General features: G+C 43.5%; 1 long non-coding RNA gene across 1 annotated transcript; it reads right to left on the reverse strand.

Annotated features, from left to right (window-relative positions):
• Positions 1–5,632: 5,632 nt before the first annotated feature.
• LOC119381443 (uncharacterized) lies at positions 5,633–19,921 on the reverse strand. Its single transcript, XR_005181450.2, has 3 exons — positions 19,850–19,921; positions 15,759–15,817; positions 5,633–5,764 (listed from the first exon to the last, which is right to left on the reverse strand). It is a non-coding gene; the product is annotated as an uncharacterized LOC119381443 (long non-coding RNA).
• Positions 19,922–20,742: the final 821 nt, after the last annotated feature.

Raw genomic sequence — 20,742 nt, forward strand, 5'->3', positions numbered from 1 at the left:
TCGAATGATGAGGGGCGTAGTTTGGGCCGACCTGGACGACGATTGCAACTGGCATGCCCACGGCGTCGAATGTTGGAGGAACCAGGCGACCAATGGCGAGCGACGTGGCCGGCGAGGCCACAGGAGAAAACAGATGGGCCGATTGTCCGGGGTTCGCCACGCGTCGGAGCGGCGGAAAGACGGAGCGAGGGGTTTTGGGATGGGCGGCGACGAAAGCATACGCGGATGTTGGCAAGACACGGGGCGGCGTAAGTGGCCGAGGTGGAGCGTAAGGCATAGATTGGTGATACGCGGTGGTCGCCAAGGCATGGGGACGGCATCAGTGGTCGAGGTGGAGCAGAGGGCATAGGCTGTTGAGGGGGCCGCGCAGCAACGGCGGCGTAGGTAAGCGGCGCAGTGACGGGCGGTTGTTGGAACATGGTGGGAGAGCCTCAGCAACTTGCGTCCGAATGGCTTGTTGAATGCCCGGAGCCAGAGGATGCGCCGGCTCGTGAGTGAGCGGCAGTAAGGACAGCTGGCATGCGACTTCTTCACGGATGAAGTCTTTGATCGTGGGCTGGGAGTCGGCTGAGTGGCCGGAGGACAGCTAGCTGCAAGCTGGAGAGCGTGTCGGGGGTCGGGAGGGCCTGACGGGCGATCGCGCGCTGCCTGCGCAATTCGTCGAAACTGACAGAGGGAAACTAGCGCAGCGACTGTGGTGGGATTCCGCGCGAGCAGCAGCTGGAAGGCGCCGTCCTCGATGTCCTTCAAGATGTGGTTGATTTTGCCCTCCTCAGGCATAGCGGGGTCGACGCGGGTGCACAGATGGAGGACATCCTCGATGTAACCCGTGTAGGTCTCCACCCGGTTGTTGTGCACGCTGACGCAAGCGCTGCTCGGCGAGAAGCTTGCGAGCCGCAGGCCGTCCAAAGACGTCCTTGATAGCAGTCTTGAAAGCTGACCAAGATGAAAGCTCGGCCTCGTGGTTGCGATACCACAGTTGGGCTATGTCGGCAAGGTAGAACTGCACATACCCAAGCTTCATTAGATCGTCCCATCTGTTGCTGGCGCCGACTTTGTCATACCTCGACAGCCACTCGTCCACGTCCGATTCACCGGAGCCCGAGAAGATGGGGGGGTCCCGTTGAGGATACACGGCGCCACAAGTGACGTGGACAGCCGAAGGGCCAGGCTGGGAAGGAGTCTCGGTGGCCATGTTGGTATCACGAAGGGGGGGAAGCTTACGGGAGCGAAGATCCAGGGTCGTAGGGGAAACCCACGTACCTCCACCAGATGTCACGTGGTTTATTCACGTACAAACTTGAAGGAACGATGAGGAACGTCGAGGGTCCAAAATCCAAGCAAGCGCAAGCTCGGGTCGCGTGGCTACCATCCACGATGTGGCTTGCTTTCTTGGCTGCTTCGTCGTCGTCTCGTACTCTTCACTACAAGGCATATATACTGACAGATAAAAGTTTCGTAAGCACATTCGATAAGAGCACACCACAAACAAACCATAAAAAAGAGTGATAAAGACTTTTCCAAAGCCCACCTTACCATACAGCAATTCCTTAACGCCTACGGCGTCTGCCACTGTCAAGAAACTCAAGCTCCCTATCAGACAGAGATATTGACGGTTTGCTCGCGCAAGTCGAGCTCACGCAAGGGTCACGAAAGTCACGCAAGCGCTCGCATTTCAAGCAAGCAGAATGGATCACCAACTAGCCCAGTCAGCCATTTGGACAGGCCTTAGATGTCTCATCAAACGCCAAATGTGACCGTAAGCGGCGGTGGTGACGGCGTTGCCAACACGAGTGGTGCAAAAAAATCATCACGCGATTAAGTCAACATATGCTGTCATACTGACGTCCCGGATCACCGAAATTCGTGACATCACATGATGTGACGAGATGAAAAAATCTTGAACTCGGGGTGTCGCTAAAGCGCGCGTTATGACAGGCGGTCTTGTCTTATTCAAGGCTGCCAGAGTTGCAGCATCGAAGAAGACAAGACCGCTTGTCAAAACATTCGCTCTTTCATCTCAACCTTCCATCTTCCTCTGAACTCGCCACATTTCGCCACGAGTGCAAAGCGCTGCGCTGCATGTTGGAAAATGCCCATTGATCACTTTATATGAGCAAATCAGAAACGGGTAAGTTTTTAACGGTGGAACCCCGTGAGTGTCATGAGTAATGACAGTGCTCACCACAAGCACTCCATACCAGCCATAGAGGCATGCATGCAAAAGCTCTTTAAGGAGTGTTGTTTTTGTTCTTATGGCCATTTTATGTTACACGAGCTATTACACACTTTGTAACAGTATATAATTCATAAATTCTGTTAGGGTAAACTGCGAATGTGGGACTGCCACATGTTGATAATGCTGCAAGCACCGCCCGCCATTTTGTGTCGAAAACGAAAACAAAACCTCTCACAAATCGCACCATTTCCTCTGCTAGATGTTGGATTGTCGCCTCCGCTCTGCGAAACCTTCCCATGGGTACGTGTAGCTTTGCAGAGAACGAAGGAGCCATGACAATGCAGGTAAAATCACTACTTCAGCGAAGAAAAGAGCATCCATCCAACAGGCTTTTTCACTAGTATCGGCATATTACATTTTGGGTTGTAAATGCGACTTTCGCGCGTAGAAGCGCCGTCAATCCTCAGTTATCATTTTTTCTGTGCACTATACCATATAGATATAGGAAAAAACAGTGTTTCCAGTGTCTCCCAGTGCCTTTCAGCGCACTGGGTGGCACTGGAAACGCTGTGCAGTGGGTCTCAGTGTACAACAGTGCGCTGGCAGGCACTGCGACAGACTTTACAGCGTCGCCAGTGCCGCCTAGTGCGCTGAAAGACGCTGGGAATACTGTACAGTGTGGCCCAGTGTCTTATAGCGCACTGGGAGGCACTGGCCACGTTGTACAGTGTGTGCCCGCGCACTGGGAACACTGGCGGCACATTAGAAAAAACTGGGCGCGCTGGGTAAAATTCGTATTAGATTTGGTATTGGACCACGATAAGTCGAAAGAAAACCTTATCGAGTATTTTCAAAATAATATTCTATTGTTTGTCTTACACATACATAGCTTTAATTTTAGTTAAGCGACGGACGCACGTATAGGCTAAAGCAATCATCCGGCGAGCGAGCGCGTGCGCTTTCTCTGAAGTGTGTGATCGAGTGTCGTGAATGTACTTCATATAACTAACTGCAGCGAAAGAACTTATCATTCGCAACACAATATGACATTAGTATCAGTCTGATAATAACATCAACCTACTCTAGCAGTTAGTCGTTCCATATCGGCTTGTTCCGCTGAAAGCCGCACCGTCACCGCACATCGAAACTACATTTCAGCGGTTATAAAATTATTTGTAATTGAATATCCCCGTTCTTCACAGCGATCGTGGCACACGGATTGTCTACATCAGACGCCGTATATATATATATATATATATATATATATATATTATATATATATATAATATATATATATATATATATATATATATATATATATATATATATTATATATAATAGACCCTATTGAAAATTTGCCCAATGGTGGGCATGATGGGACCCACTACCCATCATCTTGGTGGATTATGGTACTGGGTAATGATGGATGCATGGTGCACAGATGGTGGGTGGACACTGGGTGATGGACAGATGGTGGCAGGGCTGGGCAGAGATACTCTGAAAAGTATTCCGGAATACAGATATCGAAATACATGAACTGGAAGCCTAAAATACAGATACTGAGATACATTTGCTTTTAACGTAACGGGATATTTCGGAGATACTTTTGCAATAAGACGAAAAAAGTATTCCGGAATACAGTTACAGCGATACAGATAATGGAATACTTTTGTTTATTTCAAGGATGCTCATACTACGCAAAGACACTTTCTAGTGCAGCATAATGTTGTAATTAAAATTACAGTGCATCGAAACGTTCAGTTCATTTATTGATTTATTACAGTACCCTCAGCTCCATTGAGACATTGCAGGGGAGGGGGTGGACAAAGTACATAATTAGCAATAATGACATAATTACAAGTATCAATTGCAATAAAAATACACTATTTCACAGCAACAGTAACAAGGATTGGACACCGAAATCGACATACTTGGCGAACAAACTAAGCTATGCTAGAAATAGTACACTTTAAGCAAATCACTCGAATCACTAATGAACACCAGTGAATTTAGAAAAATTATGCATTTACTTTGCACATAAGATCTCCTTTGCTGAGAAGGTTGCTGTGTGAGCATCTCAAATAGGCTGTCTTCTAACAGCGTCGGCTCAGCCTCAGCACAAGACTCACGAAAGAAAAAAGTCTGTCTACCGCTGAACGCGAGCACAAATTCGTGTTATAGTGAATAAATATCGCCTTCATAGCCGGATTGCCCTGCAGCGTGGCGATATCTCTTCTCGGGTCATCTAGATACCGAAACGCTTCCGCCCTCACTTGGGTTGTTCTGACTGTTCAGAATTCAAAGTCTGTCCCCATCTTCGGAATTTTAAGCCGTCTGACCCTGTCGGCTTCAATGAAGCTGTCACCACCACCGACGCTACCAGCACCCATTTCAGAAAGCCGCAACAGGCGAAGTCGGCTCCGGCGGTGGGGGAGCCTGCTACCACAAAAGACCGTTTCACGCATGTAGTCAATTAGGAAGGCACCCTGACGTTGGAGAGGTGGCTGAAAGCGCGTCAAAGATAGCCATCTTCTAGTTCCTTCCGCCGCGACTACGGGAACTGCTTTTGGAAGTGCCGCCGCTTTGAGAACTGAATGCACGCGAAGCATTGCAAAGTCTGTTCCAAGGGGGTATCCGCGCGGGGGGTCGCGAAGTAGTAGCTTGCCACCTGAAAAAAATTAGGCGTGCTGCATTGACCTTGAGAGACAGCGACTTTCGTCGGCAGAGGCCGACAACACTGCCCCCGCGATTCTGCCGTCTGTGGCGTCGCGCTCTTTAACACATGGACGGTTCTGTGCTTGAGCGGAAACAATCGCCGCCCTATCTGTCGGCAACCGGCGGCGCGCCTTTGCTTGTCTTGGCACAAAAAAGAAAAAAATGCCATTCCCCCATGGGAAACACGCCTCAACTCATTTCCGACACAAAAAACAATGTAACGAGATACCCGTGTCCAGCATAGTATCGCGATACAGGCGATACATCGTAAATGTATTTCACTACTGAGATACGAATACATTTTTCAAATGTATCTCGATACAGAAATACAGATACTCAAAAGTATCTCTGAAATACTATCGCGATACTCTTGTATCGCGATACTGCCCAGCCCTGGATGGTGGACGGATGGTGGGTGGATATTGGGTGATGGACAGATGGTGGGTGGACGGTGGGTGATGAACATACTGGGTGTATGCTGGGTGATGGGCAGATAATGGGTAGATAACGATGGGTGTTGGACACCCGAGTCAAAGTCGAGCTAAGCAATTATTTACAAAAAGAAGACATCGTGATTCTTAACGTGATTATAGACAACCTTTTACCATTGAGGTTAACGAGTTTACTTGCTGTGTCTACACGTGGCCAAGCATGCAGCCACAAGTTGATGCAGCACGGAATCAATTAATGGATCTTGCACCAAAAACTCATGTTTATTTGTTCTCCGTGCTGCCATGCCTAACACGTACCCCCTGCTGGCTTGCTTCATAAAGTAACTTCTTAGAAACTTGCAGATGGGAGAAAGGCATTTTTCTTGAGGTAGTGCAGTCAGCCAGATGGGGTGTGCTTTGAAGTACTTTTCCAGGCATGCTACAGCAGAATTGAATAAAAACAAATAAACTGCTTTTGCTAAATTTGGAGCAATAACATCAATGAAACCAGTTGCAATCACTTTGACTAAAAGCTTAAACCGTATCAAGTCAAATAAAAAAAAACGCCAGGCCTGCGCGGAAAGCGCAGCACAGACACAGCGAAATCTGGAAGAGCGGCATTTCTAGAGCCCGTTATAAACTCTCCTGCGGCTACTAAACAGGTACATTAGCAACATACCCACTACGCCACAAAGCGCTATTTTTGGGAAGTTGGGAAGCACCCAGCACGACATTATTCGTTGTTCTGCGGAGAAGCGAGGTACCATATGTAAGCGATTATGTGCAGTTTGTTGATGCGGCGGTTGATGACAATGAATAATTATGGTTGCGCCCTTTGTAATGGGTTGGAAGCTTTAAACGAACCACTAGTTACGTAATGCATATTGTGTGACGCCCGGTCGTTATTTAACTGTCCCACCACGCTTTATAACACACTTCAACCGGAGAAACGTAGAGCGAGAGAGAGAGAGAGAGAATTGACTTTATTGAGACCCTGAGGAAATGGATCATGGGAGCCTTATGGGCTTCCTTGGCAACCAACAGAAGTGCACTTGCGAGGAACCCACTACGCTATAAATCATTGTAATTTTTGAGAAGTAGGGCAGTAGGCACTGTGGCCATTTTTCGTCATTCTACAGACAGCCGTGGTACCTGCTAAACGCATGTAAGGCATTATGCGCACTTTGTTGATGCTGTGCGTGATGACGATGAAGAATTATGGCAGAGATCTTTGTAATGGGTTGGAAGCATTCAACAACCTACTCGTTGCACAATTCGCATTGTGTGACGCCTGGTTACAGAATTCGCGTTGTGCGACGCTTGGTGCTTATTCTACTCTTTTACCACGCTATATTGCATATGCTAATGTGGTTCCTTCCCGACATGAAGCCTGTATAGGACCTTTTTGCATAGCAGTTTCAAGCACAGGCATGGCTCAGAGGTTGAATACTGGGCTCCCACGCAGAGGGCCCAGGTTCGAACCTCGTGCCATCCTGGAATTCTTTTCTTATTTAGTTTTTTTTTTCTTATTTCGAGCGATAGTGGTTACGGACACCGGCGGCGGCGGCGGCGGCGGACAACTACGGCACCAAAAACGGCCGGTGAAATGATCTCATAACAGCTTTCGCTGTAAAAGGCAGCCCGTATCAGTCCACATGTCCGTAACGTTCTAGTACGTAGTTCATTGCCAAGGCCGGTGTGCAAACCCCATTAGCTACAAAGTACGTATACGGATGTCCGTGCTGTGCGCTTTGAGACTTCATATTGCTTTTTCTTATGCCAGCCATCTTTGACAAAAATATGCAAGCAACCACTTTAACTCTTTCCCTACCGAGTTTTCTGTTAACAAACTATAAAAATACCATTTTTTATTGGCCCATTTGATTTCACGTGTCCCGAAACAACTAAAAAACTATTTAAAGGCACTTTATTCGCAAGATAAAAGAAAAATATTTTTTGAAAGTATGCGGAAGATTGCCTTCACTGCCCTGCAACACAGAAGGTGCCCTCATTTTTATTCAGTCTTTGGTGCAGAAAATGTCTGAAATTAAAAAATAAGAATGTGCCGGGCCAAGGAGCCCGTAAAAAAAGTCCTGGACGCGTCGTGACGTTGGGGGTTTCTTTACAACTATTGCCATGCACTGTCGATAAGTTGAGATTCGGTGGTCATGCGAAACTGAGGATTTAGAAAAAAATATTCTGTGTAGTCGCTGCCACACTGATATTATTCGTTCCACAAAACTTAAGCGAACAAGCTGAACAAAGCTGTTGCCGTCACGCGCGCGCCACTCGCGCACGTACGCCCTTTTCTAGTTCAAGTTGCCAGAATCCCGCCCGTCCTCAGTAAAATGCGTGCTTTGAGGGTGTTTTTATATTTTTTACTGCACTATCTGTGTAAGTCAAAGACAACGCAGCAAACTGAATCAGAGTATCTTAATTGCAGCGCACCCATACGCTTCTTTCAGCGTGGACGAGCCCAGTTCTTCGGTAGGAGCAGTACAAACGGTGTACGAACTCAGATCGTCTGTGGTAAGAAACGGGTGAAAAAGATTTCAAAGAGAAAAACAATTGCTGTAATTTAGTGCAAACAACTTCAGAGTACCAAAGACACCACTCTTTACGCGAGAAGATGCTTGGTAGGCAATTCATGAAAGACGGTAGGCATGCAAACATGAACACAAAAGAGAAGTCGGGACAACACAAATGCTGACTAACCGACTAGCCGAATAAGGTTAGTCGGCGTTTGTGTTGTCCCAACTTCTCTCTTGTGTCCGTGTTGCATGCCTACCACCTTTTATCATGAATCCCTACCAACTAGCTCAGCTTTCTGGCATTGGTAAGCAAGATAATGCGGAAAAAGAAGATACACGAGGCGACGCTGCATAGACGTTCCCACACCAGCTCTCCGTGACGTCATATTTTGCCAGCACCTGCTACGGGCAATATTCTTTACATTGTGTTCCTACAGACCCAAATCTTACCATAAGTTTCAAAAAATTTTAGCAAACCAGTGTGGCCAAAATACGCAAAAAGACGTGATATTCGCAACATCATATTGACATATATGTGCTGAGTTTTAGCATGAAATTCAACAAGTGAAACACTGGCCTTCATTTCATCTTCTACTAATTTACCTATGAAGGTAAAATTAATGACATTACAGATCTTAAAGAATAATTTATTTGTCTAAACCGATCTAACGTTTCACACACTCCTCGAAATAACTTCTTTTTCATTTCTTGTAATAGACTTGAAAATACACATACACAAATACACATACGTTGGCATCAGATGCAATTCACTAAAGATTGTTTGTGCCAATACAAGCGCACTGGCACTTGAGTTTGTAAATCTAAGTGAAACAGCACAGAAAAAGAAGCTACAATGTATGCTAACGTCCTTCATGTCCAGGATGGTGTGAGCGTGTTGCGTTAGTGTGCCGTGAATGTGCTGCGCGCAGAACTTTGCTGTTTTGGCACGATGGGAAGGCATGAAAGTTTATAGAAAACTTTGTCGCGGACAGGCACAGCCAACCACGTCATCCTAATAAGGTGTATGGTCTTAATTCTTTATATTTTTTGTTCATATTCCTATGCTCAAACACAATTACTATTACTCCATTACTCCATTACTAAAGAGTACTGATAGTTAAGTAAATAGATTACTCTGGTAGGCCATATCTTTCAAATTTCATTAATCATAAGTGTGCTGTTTAACTGTGTGGCTCCGAATGCTGCAGCATAAGAATGAAACCAAATGTCCACAAAGCGCAATTAAAAGACGTTTAAGTTGTTTTTCCCATGCTTTCTTTGAGTCCATTACTTGTTTTTTCATATGGGAGTGCTTAACGAAAACTGGGCTCGCCTATTGCTTTCCGTCCTCTTCGTCTAAACAATAGCAGAATAACTCGCTGAGTGCGATAAAAATAATGGCAACTAGGGAAAATGTGACAAAATCAGTCTGACAAATGGCAGAGTTGCCAAATGGACACAGCATATTTGTTCAATATTCAACACAGGTCTTAGGCAACAAACATCGATGCCATTTGTCACCAGCACTCAATGGGTCAAATTGAAGTTTATAATTGGCCTAACTGGACTGCTTATGTCCAACATGTGTAGCAGCCACTGACCTATATGCTAGGGTCCCCAAATTAATTGCCATCATTGCTCAGAACAGCGGACGTGACATTCAAAATAGCGTCAGTTTTTTCGTAGATAGTGAGCGCATTTGCCATAGCCTCGTACCATCAGCATTCAATAAAGAAAAAGAAATCATCTACTGACCTAAAGATTCTAATCACGGCACCATCAGAACTGACAGTTGGGCAAGCTTGTACTGATTCATCATTGAAATTTTGCTGGTGTTGTTTTGGACTCTTCTTCGTTCTTGTCTAGCGTGTTAAATGATCAACCAGAACATATACTTCGTTGACCATTCTTAAACATCACCAGGCTTACACAACATTAGAACCCATACATATGCCATACTTTTGTGTGACAATGCAATCCTGCCACCCTTTCATTTAATATCAGCGATATGTATACAGACAACATTCCTTACAAAAAGCCTCGGCAGTTTGGAAACGAACTAGTCATTCTTACCTTGTATGCAGTCCCTTACATATGCAAACACTTTGTCGTGCAGCTACAAGTGAAGAAGTTCTACATGTCAACATTCAAATATGACAATTGAGCAACCTTCACATTTGAGGAACCGCTTCAGCATAACGAGCCCTTACTTTGTAAAGGTTCAGAACAATAAATGAAAAGAGCTGCTTTTGCAAGAACACACAGACCAATATTTCCATGTCCAAATTTTTAAAAAATTAAGATGTGAGAATTTAGGCTCTTGCGGCTGTTGATTGTGAACGGCATGTGAAGTTGGAGATGTTTGTCACATTTTACTGAGGTTGAAAGGCCATAGTTTCAGACCATCCAGTAAATAGATCACCTTTTTGTTCAAATCACCAGGTATCACACGCATTTTTTCGAAAATTCTTTCGTCTGCCAACAATGCCTTTTCAAAACAAACCACCTTGCTTCAACAGACACCAATCTTCCTTGTCTACTGCATGTCAAAACTTGCTAGCCACAAAGTAATTTACCAGCATCTTCGAGTAGAATGCTTAACAAATTTGTTTGTGCCTGAACTTCACAATGAGATTTCCTCGACAATGCATGTGTTTCACTTTTTGGAACTTTTAAGAATAAGTGTGTCGTGAGCAAAAGCTAAGTAATCTTAGAATCGATTCAGAAATTTCACCTATTAAAGTGGAGTTTAGAACCAAACAAAATCTTTGTGCTCAACGAATTCTAATGCTGACTGAACTTATGATCATGCCCATCACTTTGTCGAAGCCTCAGAAAGTACAAAGGCACGAAATAATATAGAAATTGGTCTTGTTTATGATTAGAAAACAGGAACACACTCATTCCTCAGTCTACTTGAATACTTAGGTGAGATGCTTTGGCAGCCATAGTATTACTTTTTGCTAGCCAACAGGAAAGTTGTTGTTATACCACACGGAAAGTGAAAAAAAAACGCCTTAGTTTGTAGTAAAAAAGAACCTTGAGTAGGTGGTTCTGAAATGTGAAGCTCAATAGGCTTCCTGTCTACGTGAGATGTAAAAAAAGGCCTCTTATGACCATTTTTCACTGTGAGAACCCACAAGATAGTGAGCCGTTCTGTCTTGTCGTTTCAAAGCAAAGAACATGGCAACACTCAGCATATCAATTTCTGCAGATGTGGGTCCTTTTGTTGAGAGATGTACTCTTTCAGAGCAAGAAAAAACACCGGTGAAGTCATTAAGCCCTTCACATATGAAAATGACGTTTTGGGTGTAGGCAAGGAGGATATGTTTCAGTCGTTGCTGCACGACCAATAGCTGCTTTGTGTGAGGTTATGCACAGAACGACATAGATTACTGTGTTTTTCAGAACACCTTTGAGATCATTGCAGGTACATTTGTTGAATTTTCGCCTGTTTACTGTGGATCTACAGTGACGTGATTGCTGGATGACGTCTTCACACAAATGTCACACAAATGTTTAAGTTCCGAGGTCATATCAACCTTGAAATTCATTTCAAATAGATTGACTGTGAACTAGAAAACACGTTCAGGAGAGTTGCTTGTTGGGCAAGTTGGTACATACTTAGTTAACTGAAAGAAGCCACAAAACGTCGAAAACGGAAAAAGCAGAGCGGCAGAAAACAGAGACAGAGCACAGAGACGTGGCACTAACAACTGGCGTTTATTTCGGAAAAACCTTCCCCCCCAGACCGTATGACGCATGCGCGGATGACAAACAACAACCAAACAACCCAAAAGCCAAAAAGCACAAACAGCTAATCTAAGCAGATCACCTCTGTGCTAGAAACAAAAATTCTTTCCTAGTAAGATAAACCGAAGCCGCGCTAACGCATTTGTCTGGTCCAAGTTTCCATATATGGAATGCCTCAATAATCTCCCGTTCTCGCTGCGTCTTAGCCTTACCTAAAATTGTCACCTTATCAAACAGAGGCGAACAACCACACAACTTGCAGTGCAGCGGCAGGTTACCACCGGTGCCCGTGGGTAGCAGATTTTCGTGCTCCCTCAACCTAACATTGACACATCGACCCGACTGTCCAACGTAAAACTTGTCACAACTTAAAGGGATGCAATACACTACACATGTGCAACACGTACGGTATTTTTTGACATGTTTTATGTCACAAATCCTGCTCCTCGTGCCACGCTGCACAACCTTCTTACAAAGGCTCGCGAGTTTGCAGGGTGCAGAACAAACCAGTTTTACATCGCTCCTGCCCGCGACCTTCTTCAGCCCATGTGAAATGCCATGAACATACGGCATGACCACAAGGGCCCTCTTTTTGCCGTATGTTCATGGCATTTCACATGGACTGAAGAAGGTCGCGGGCAGGAGCGATGTAAAACTGGTTTGTTCTGCACCCTGCAAACTCGCGAGTCTTTGTAAGAAGGTTGTGCAGCGTGGCACGAGGAGCAGGATTTGTGACATAAAACATGTCAAAAAATACCGTACGTGTTGCACATGTGTAGTGTATTGCATCCCTTTAAGTTGTGACAAGTTTTACGTTGGACAGTCGGGTCGATGTGTCAATGTTAGGTTGAGGGAGCATGAAAATCTTCTACCCACGGGCACCGGTGGTAACCTGCCGCTGCACTGCAAGTTGTGTGGTTGTTCGCCTCTGTTTGATAAGGTGACAATTTTAGGTAAGGCTAAGACGCAGCGAGAACGGGAGATTATTGAGGCATTCCATATATGGAAACTTGGACCAGACAAATGCGTTAGCGCGGCTTCGGTTTATCTTACTAGGAAAGAATTTTTGTTTCTAGCACAGAGGTGATCTGCTTAGATTAGCTGTTTGTGCTTTTTGGCTTTTGGGTTGTTTGGTTGTTGTTTGTCATCCGCGCATGCGTCATACGGTCTGGGGGGGAAGGTTTTTCCGAAATAAACGCCAGTTGTTAGTGCCACGTCTCTGTGCTCTGTCTCTGTTTTCTGCCGCTCTGCTTTTTCCGTTTTCGACGTTTTGTGGCTTCTTTCAGTTAACTAAGTATGTACCAACTTGCCCAACAAGCAACTCTCCTGACTGTGAACTATAACGAACTCCGAGATCTTGATTATGTTGCAGTTAGAACGGATATAGGTAGATTTCTCCTGTGCTTTTGATGAGGGCTGATGTGCTGGCTAGAACTTATGAATATAAGTGCCTTGCAATGATGACACAGAAATCTCGGGCCTTCACATGCCGTTCAAAGGCTACCACACGTGCTCGGCATCATTTGTGTAGTTCGTTCGGCAATGCTGGACTCATGTTCAACCTATTCAAAGCTGGTGAAGAATATTTAGAATGACAGAAAGCTGAACAAATTGGTAATGATTCATCTTAAAACGAAGGTAGGCATGCAATAGCAAACACAAGAAAGAAGTGGGGTCACCACAAACACCAACAAACAAATGAAGAGGCATACAGTGGCGGAAAAGAAAGTGGACACAAATACCTTTACACGCATGTGCGGGGATAGGGAGACACTTATCAATCCGGCACACTTGGAGCTTTACGTGAGAAATAACACTTCAGGAATCTGATTTCTTCGTCATGCAAGTCAGCTGACAGCTGGCTCAAACGTGCGGTTCCACTACTATCGATATGCCAGGCTTCTTCCATTACAGGGTTTTAAATTTGCACTCCTGTATGAAACTATGCATTCATCGAATTTTGGCGTGCATTTACACTCTAGACAATGCAAGGTTATATTAGATGGTAAACCTTCAGTTTACCACTCCTGATGTTTCGTTACTCTCTGGTAAACATAGCGGCCCAATGCTCTTTGGACAAGGAGCAACAGAGAAGAGAAACATCATGTCACACCTGTACGGCAATCGGTAAATTTGTTGGTGTGTTCTACGAAACAAATGTTAGTGCACTTTTTGTCTATTATCTGTTTATTCTTTCTCTGCAAGGTGGCGCAAATCTTACCTAGCTTATTGGCAGCCGTAAAGACAACATTAACGCTGTATGTACTTCCCACTTTCTTTAGCCTATGAGATAAGCAATGAGTGTAAAGAACACCTACGGCACGCTTGTTACTTTTAATTTTTGCATCCATGTTTGCACGTGACACAATCGGCTTCCTTAAACGTTCAGTGACAGTGGCTACTGCAAAACCAAGATCACCTTCATCTAATGGACGCGTACCCTGTGCGTTAAAGCTGGCCTTCATTTTGTGTACAGACTGGTGAGAGATGAGTTAATGCATGACATGAAAATAGCGTTCTTCCTAAGCTTAGAATGCTTGGAGTTGAAGTCTGACAACAGTATTGAAGATCCAGAAGAATACTGCTAGCAAACGTGGTTTTCCTGAAATGTTAAGAAAATGCCTAAAGTTTGTATACTATCATTCTGAAGCAATACTTCAGTAAACTTCGGCCATCCTCCATTTAACTCAAATTGTTCAATCATTGAGGTAACCATGGATTCAAATTGGTAACCACAACAAAATATCAAGTGGGCGTAACATGCGCAGAATTGAACTTGCATTGGTTTAAAGATGCCCCAATTCTCAGTGATTTATACCTTAACGCAGTTGACAAACGCTTAGAGGAGGCCTTAGGTAAATATATTATTGAGGTTTTTCATTACGTGGACAATTGCATGATTGATGTTTTGTAGCGGTGATAAACTTGAAACCGTGCTTACCTCAGTGAATAGATAATTTGATGTAACTGAACGAGGGCTGAACCTTACTAAATAATTTGCTCAGAATGACAGAATAGTACAATTTCAAGACATTACCTTAGTGTTTCTGGGGAACCACGTGTGATGGCAGTATGCTCCTAGATCTTCAAAACTACTGTTCAACTTCTCATCCAAGTATTCTAAGTTTCTAAGGAATAGTTCTGGCATTGATGTGTCATGCCATAAGTATTTGCTCACCAAGTCGTGTGTGCACACAATGAGCGCCAGCTTTAATGCACTGGTTAGGCATCTATTAGATGTAGGTCATTCTTGCGTTGTAGTAGCCTCGGTAGCTCAATGTTTAAAGAAGCACATTTTGTTACGTCTGAGCGTGGTTGCAGAAAGCAATAGCAACAAGCGTGTCTTAGGTGTTCCTTACATTCAGTGCTTATCTCATAGGCTAAAGAAAGTGGAAAGTAGATAAGGCATTATTAATGCCCTTATGGCTGCCAATGGACCAGGTAAGATTTGCGCCACTGTACTAAGAATGAGCAGGGAATAGACAAAAGGCAGACTCACATATTTTTTGCAAGACACACCCACTAGTTTACCTGTTGCTGTGTAGCTCTGGTTTATAAAGTTCTTTAGAGCTGTGGCTGTTTCTACATAGGACAGATGGGCTGCTGTGTTATTCAGAGATCCAGGGAACGTAAGAGGTCGTAAACCAGTGGCTAACACACTAATTTATCTTTGCATTGTCGAGTGTGTATATGCACACCAAAATTCGATGAAGGCAAGCTACTGTTCGCTTGCATCAATATGCCCGGCATATTAATAGCAGTGGAAGCGCATGCTTGAGGCAGCCGTCGGATAACTTGCGTAAAGAATGAATCAAATGCCTACACATTTCTCTCACGTAAAGTCCCACATCTGCCAGATTAATAGGTGTCGCCCCATGGCCGTGTGCAGGTAAGAGTTTGTGTCTACCTTCTTTTCAGCCGCTCTGCATTTCTTCAGCTGTTAGTCAGCAATTCTGTTGTCCCGGTTTCTCTCTTGTGCCCGTGTTTGCATGGCTACCTTCAATCAAGATGGTGAAGAGTGGCACGACTGTTTGCTGCTCAACCCGCAGACTTGAAGAAAATGTCCCCACATTGCTAATTCATGAAAATATGACATTTTTGCTAGTGAACCACGAACACAGCTGCAGGAAGGTGAAACATAACACTTACCTGACTCTCGCTGCATGACTTGAGTAAGCATGGTGCCTCAGAACAGCTCCTTTGCAGGTCTAGAGCAAAAATGCAATACAAAATAATAAACAAAACAATACAAATACATGTTTTTACTATAAAAATGCATATAGGTTAAAAAGCACGAACTCGTATAAGACTGCTAGTCACATATTTTAAAAAGTTTCCAAGAAATAATTCTCGAAGCATTCACAAGCTACATATATAAGTAAATTTGACAAGATGCATCTTCAGTGTGTGAGAATGCATTTTGGCTGTTACCTACTAAGTTATCTGCGTGTAACTTTTATAACAATGCCTGGGCAAAATACTTCATAAATGCATTTCAACTGGAACTCTGAGACGATTATTATTTACAAACGTCGATGACATGGGAAGGTTATGCGGCTTTGAATGATGATCAACAGTACAGACATGACTTCCCCAATCAGCTGTGAAAATGGCTCAAGCTATCGCTCTCTTCAAGCTAAATACCCGAGACAAAGTTGATGAGCACGGTGAACAGTGTTATTAAACCCCATTGCCAAGATAGCTGCTTAAGACATTGCAATGACATAGTCAACAGAGAAGCGCAAAATCATGTTTTTCCAGGTTTGTTGAATCAAAAATAAAATGATACGTCGTCCACGCCACCAGTTTGCTTTGCGTTGGCTTATATGTATTAGTAGATAGGGGGTTGCTATTGCATATATTTCATTTTAGGCCAAAGACCCAGAAAAGTCTTCACATTGACTCTTACTGCCTTGTTTCCTAGCGGCGTGTGTATCATCTTCACATCTTCTTGTCTAATGCTGTTTCATTGCCTTTTATCATGCACCAACCAGTGCCGTCCCAGTCAAGCACACTACTGATTTAGTTGTGCATTGCAAGCATGCAAATGTGGTTAACAAATATGAGTAAAATGAAATGCAAGACACAATTACCTAGACAAACATAACTTGTTTTGAACGAGAAAACTGTCTTTCAATATTACGCTTCTTCCACACAGATTCCACAGAAGTGAGTCACAAAAGATATGTTGTTTTGATGGGCAAAATGAAGTATATGTGACGCACCTATTGACGGCCTTTTCTATAGAATATACATCTTTGTTTTTTTTTGTTTTTAGATTTTGAAGTAACCGGACACTAATAAGCACACAAGCTAATGTGCATTCTTCATGTCTGGCTGAGTAGCTGTTCAATTAATGCAACATTTCAATAACAGAGCGAGTTTCATAAAAAGAGTGTAAAAGAAGTTTACAGCTGGTGTTCATCGTAACAAGTTTGCTTGCCCTCTCCTTTTAGCAGATTTCTGAAAAAATACAAGAACCAAAGAGAGAGAGAGAGATACGAAGAGGAAAGGCAGGGAGGTTAACCAAGCTTTGGCTCGGTTGGCTACCCTGCACTTGGGGTGGGGGAAGGGGAAATAATAGAAAAGAAAGGGTAAAGAAGAAGGAAGAAGAGCAAGAAAGGGATGGACATTGTAGTCATGCACCATGTGGCTTAAGGCAATGTGTGTGAGTGATTCATCGCTTAGCCTATAAAAACTGACACCATATCTTAAAACAATGGTCATTCCTGCAGTGCCTGAGTGTGCATTCTCATAAAGCTGAAATTCTTGCGTTGTTTTGACACTACTTAAAAACTGATGATAGGTTTTAAGTCCAAATTGTTCCACAGAGTCCTATTCACCTTTTACAGGGCGGCAGCAGCCCACTTTCGCATACGCTAGGCGCAAATAAAATCTGAGAACATATTTTTCTTGACGAACAGCCCCCAGAGCAACGTTTTGCTGCATCAAAATAATTAAAACTGAGATTTACGCACAATGCAAGTTCATAACCATCAGTCGCACTAAAGTGAGCACACACGCAAGGGTCATTTTGGCCCGTTATATCTCATGAACAAAGCAAATGAGGACATAAGATATTAAAACCGTGTGTTCACTGACATAAGCGCTCTTCAATAAAAAAATGTCGTCAAAATTGAGACTGGGTTTTTTATTTTATTTTTTGAAAATGAACTTTGCTGAAAAAACTCCCTTCTTTAACTATATTTTTTTCTTTTTTTTGCGATGCCCGTAGGAAAATGAACTTCCGTATAAATGTTGCAAAGGTTCTTTTCTATATTTGACACTGTTTCGAAGTTTCAGCTTGAAATAGGAAAGGCACCAAGGCGCCTCAAGCTTAGCACACTTCTTTTATTTCGGCCGTGTTTGCCATTTTTTCACATTTTCTTCCTTTTGAGAACGGCATAAACAAAGCATGGATGTAATTCACAGAAATGCGTCTTAAAACCAGGGAAAAAATTTCGACGCGTCATTTATAGTTCGCGTTAAATTATGCCGTGAAATCCGAAAACATTGCAGTGAGCAAAAACAGGAGGCCCGCGCCGCCACCTTCAAATACTTTTTGCCGCGCCGGCAGCGTTCTCGGAAATAAAATTTTCGGTTCAGTGCACTTTGAGTGTGCCCACATAACACATAAAAAAACCCAGGCAAAACAAAAATATCGACCGGACAGGCATGTTCGATCTCTCGTGGAATCACCCTGCTGTGCATTGCTGCTGTGTAATTGTGGAATGTGTTTTCTCACCAATGCTTGGTTCGAGGCCACCTAAAATACTATTTTATAAGAACAAATGTGCATCTGTTAATTTCTTTGATGTCAAACTCAACAAATCCGCATCCCTTGACACGTGTCACTCAATGCATTAAAAAAAGTTTAGCCTGGCTGGTATAGATTCTAGCAGGGTATCTCCATCCCTGATCCAATTTCGGCGCTAAAGAAGTGCATAGTATGGTACAGATTCACCATGGTGCCACTCGCTGGTACCAGGCAAACTGCAATAGGAGGAATCTCTTTGTCGCGTTCCACTTGGCATTCGTGACCAAAATCATATGGCTTTGAAGATGTGTGTACAAAGTATGGATAGGCACTGTACGCCTCAGGAAGCATTGCTTTTGTGTGCCTATCTGCAACAAATACATTTATGCCATGGGTATCTCTGGGCTGGCATGAGGTGTCGCCAAAGTACCACGAAAATTCAACTCTAGGAGAGAATGTTCAGAGCCGTGTGTAACGTTCAATGCAACAACAAAAGCAAGGATTGACTGCAAGCCTACTTGGTTCACAATGAGAAGGAAAATGCTACAAGCGTCTCTAGAGTGTGTAATTGTGCTTCTTGTATTGCCCAAAAGTGCTGTAGCGTTATAAAAAAGAGAGCGCCGTGAGAACACCATCTAACTTTGAATATGTAGGAAAGCTTCAAAATGGTGCTCCAGGAACATTCACACATGTTGAAATTAAAACAGCAAAAAATAATGAAATATTGCACAAAACATCACAAGTCATGGCGTGATTGTCATAACTGGAGGAGGAATTTTAAGCTCCCTCAAAATTTTGAAATGCTGCATGTTCACATAAACACACACACACACACATACGAATACATGCACAAAAATACATGAAGTATACAAGACCGCTACCATTAAAAAATTTTCTGGCTAGGCCCCTGCATGGTGTGTATTTGTCTGTGGTATTCTGTGCTATCATCATTATGACACTGTAGCAATAACACACAAATCTCTTTGCTGTACAAGGGTGTATACATGAAAGCCAAGTTTCCTGAATGTGGCCCTATTTCCTTGAATCAATGCAGGAATTGTGGGCGGTGCCATTACTAAACATGCAAATGGAAACATGAATAATCCTTGATACATAGGGATACACGGAATAGCAACACAACACTGTAACTGGTTTCTAGACTTGACAAGTTCGGCTGTTTTGGTGCATGATATAGGTTGTTGTTGTTATATATTAAACTAGACCTAGAAATGAAACGACACACTTTAGTATTGAGCAGCTTCAGATCTAAATGCATTTTAAATTTGATGTTGATGTGTGGCACATATGTCCTATGTATTATAGAAGATTCCTACTCCACATTAGCACTCCTACATGTTCCTATGTTTGCGCGTAGCAGCGGGAACATTGAATCTCACCATATGTGAGTAGTCACACATAAATCGCAAGTTTGATCTGTGACAACAATAATGTCAAAATTGTTTACAACAGATCTGTGGCCTACCTGCATTTGTTCATCACTCAGGTTCACATCAACATTGGCTGCATATGGTCATCACCAGTATGGGAGGCGGCTGCAACAATTTTTTTGTTAAAGCATTGCCAAGAATTTGGTCTGGTTTGTTGCCAAAGAAATCTGGTAGGACAGGCTTTGAGAGAACGTTGTGTAATAAGGCTGTTACCAGTCAACTCAGAGGTTATGCCAAGCAGGCATGGTCTCACGCAAACCATACACTGAATAATAAATGGGACTGAGAAATACTGGGATATTTTTAACTTCGTTCTTCATGGAACTAACACATTATGCACAGATTAGCTTATGTGTTAGAAAATAACATGAGGGAGGTCAATATATTTCACTAATAGCACACGACATCCTTGTCAGCCACATGCTATAATGGGCATTCGACAATTAGCCGTCTAAGAAAATGTGAATAAATGTTATCTGAAATTTTCAAAGCCTCATCGTACATGCGATTATTGCTCAATACACTTTCCCATGGATTCTACTGAATGAATGTCGGCAGCATGTGCTTTGCTGCCGTCAACATTATTTATGAGAAATACACGTTGTGCTTGACAAAAACTGCCGAGCTTTTGCAGAATTTCTGTGGTCTACATGTCTTTTTACATCCAACAAAGCTCCGCATGCCAGTGTTGCACATAACTTCTGTGGTCTACATGTCTTTTTACATCCAACAAAGCTCCGCATGCCAGTGTTTCACTGTGCCATGTCAGTGGATTAACACGCGAAGCTGGGCGAGTTGGTGCGTTATCATATTCAGCTGAACGTGTAGCGTGGCATAGGTGAGGGAAGAAGAATTGCATGACATGGCGCTTCATTCCTGGTCTATGCCACGTTGCACGTTCAACGAAACAAGCCATGTGAGTGCCATA

This window comes from Rhipicephalus sanguineus, chromosome 2 (assembly GCF_013339695.2).
Source record: "Rhipicephalus sanguineus isolate Rsan-2018 chromosome 2, BIME_Rsan_1.4, whole genome shotgun sequence".
Classification (NCBI taxonomy): Eukaryota; Metazoa; Arthropoda; class Arachnida; order Ixodida; family Ixodidae; genus Rhipicephalus; species Rhipicephalus sanguineus.